Source organism: Bison bison, unplaced genomic scaffold (genome assembly GCF_000754665.1).
Source record: "Bison bison bison isolate TAMUID 2011002044 unplaced genomic scaffold, Bison_UMD1.0 scf7180017860533, whole genome shotgun sequence".
Lineage (NCBI taxonomy): Eukaryota > Metazoa > Chordata > Mammalia > Artiodactyla > Bovidae > Bison > Bison bison.
Window position 1 is genome coordinate 9,494 of NW_011491105.1, and position 2,122 is coordinate 11,615.

The 2,122-nt window shown below is 47.2% G+C and overlaps 1 protein-coding gene across 2 annotated transcripts in view; it reads left to right on the forward strand.

Moving 5' to 3' along the window:
- LAMP2 (lysosomal-associated membrane protein 2) overlaps positions 1–2,122 on the forward strand; it is a 17,490-nt gene that overhangs the window by 4,634 nt on the left and 10,734 nt on the right. The window lies entirely within an intron of this gene.

Consider the following 2,122-nt stretch of genomic DNA (forward strand, 5'->3'; position numbering starts at 1 on the left):
GTTCATGTCCATTGCAAAAGGAAAAGAGGGTGTCAGAGGATGAGATGGCTGGATGGCATCACTATTGCAATGGACATGAACTTGGGCGAACTCCAGGAGGTGGTGAGGGACAGGGAGGCCTGACATGCTGCAGTCCACAGGATCGTGAAGAGTTGGACACGACTGGGCGACTGAACAACAACACAGGATGCTATGGTGGGATACAAAGAAGAAGGCCTGTATTCTTAAGATGCCCATGATTTATTGGTCAAGGTGTGTGCGTGCATGCGCTCAGTTGTATCCAACTTTTGTGACCGCATGAACTGTAGCCCACCAGTCTCCTCTGTCCATGGAATTTTCCAGGCAAGAGAACTGGAGCAAGTTGCTGTTTCCTTCTCCACGGGATCTTCCTGACTCAGGGATCGAGCCTGCATCTCCTGCGTTGGCAGGCGGATTCTTTACCACTGAGCCACTGGGGAAGCCCCCAAGTGATAAAGATAGCAGTGTACAAATAACCACCACTTTTATGGAAGGCCTTGAATGCCATGCTGGCTTTTGGATTTGATTCTGTGGAAAAGTAGACTGTGCTGTAGGAGGTGCATTCAAAGTGGGGTGAGTGTTAGACCAGAGGAAAGTACAAAGTGCTATGGGAGTAAAGGAGGGCTTCCCAGGTGATTCAGTGGTAAAGAATCTGCCTGCAATTGCAGGAGACACAAGAGTCCCAGGTTCGATCCTTGGATCAGGAAGGTCCTCTGGAGAAGGGAATGGCTGCTTCCAATATTCTTGCGTAGAGAGTTCCATGGACAGAGGAACCTGGCGCCCTACAGTCCATGGGGTCACAAAGAGTCAGACATGACTGAGTGCCCCAACACAACAATGGAAGTATAGAGGAGTGAGCCATTAATTCCGGCTGGAGGAGAGTCAGGAGGGCTTTACAGAAGAGAGGGCATAAAAGCTGGACATTCAAGAATGGGTCAGATGTGTACACATGGAGTATAAGAGGAGTAAGTGAAAAAGTACAGAATATCCCTGGATAAAGGAGCACAATCAAGACCAGGTGGAAAATGAGGCATGGAGCGTGTTCAGTGAATGATAAGTTTGGAAGAGTGTTTGGGACAAATTGTGGAGAGCCTTGAATGGCAAACCAAGGAGAGATGGGGTGGCATTGTCAAGACTTCTGTGTGCTTTCTCCTGAAGTTCTCTTAGTCTGCCCCCTTGTTTTCATTCCCTACCGATTCCAGCCTCCATTACTGCTTACCTCCTAACTAGTTTCAGACCACCTCCTAACTAGTCCCCCCCTTCTCCTCCCCTCCCCTAATGTACTTCGGCATCAGCTGAATCTTCTTGAAGCTCAGCTCTTTCTCAGAAACTGCAGTAGTTCTGTTTTGCCAACAAGAAAACATCTAAATTCCATGCCTGGGGCAGCTCAAGCCTCCTCTCCCCGCTGTGCAAAGTAACCTGCATATCCAGCTCTATGATTCCTTCTTTCCCTTGTTGTGAATCTCATGCTTCCGTCACCATGTTCCCTGTGCACATCCACTGTGGTAGGAGAGTGGCCAAGGAACCAACCCTCAGGCTCCACAGCCAGACTTCCTGGCGTCAAATCCCAGCTAACTCTGTAGCCTTGTGGAAGTTGCTCAACACCCTCCATGGATCAGTTATCCCATCTCAAAATGGGGTGTTGTAATTCTTCCATGAAGCCTCCTGGGTAAAGTTTTAGGAACAGTGCTTGGCACTTAAAGTTTTCAGATGCCAGTGTGCTTGCGGTAATGCTCATTTCTGACTTCTTTACTCAGGCTCTTCCCTTCTTGAATACTCATTTGTGCTTCTTTCCTAATTGAATCCTACCCCATTCAGATGGCCTGCCCCTAACCTTCTGTTGCCTTTGCTCCTTCCCTAGTTGGAATTTCTCTCCTTTTATTCATAATTTATCACTTTCTTTTTTGTAGTATGGTTATTTATTTTTCTTTGTCTTCTCTGGCAGAGTGTAAACACAATGGGGGCAGGATCCAAATGTGTCCATTTTGCTGGCTCCCTGGAACACTTTGATGTGTTACCTTGTACATAGTAAGCGGTGAAGTAATTAGAAGGATCGTTTGATCAGATTAATGCTTCAGAAAGAAAACAGCATTGGAGGAAAAAC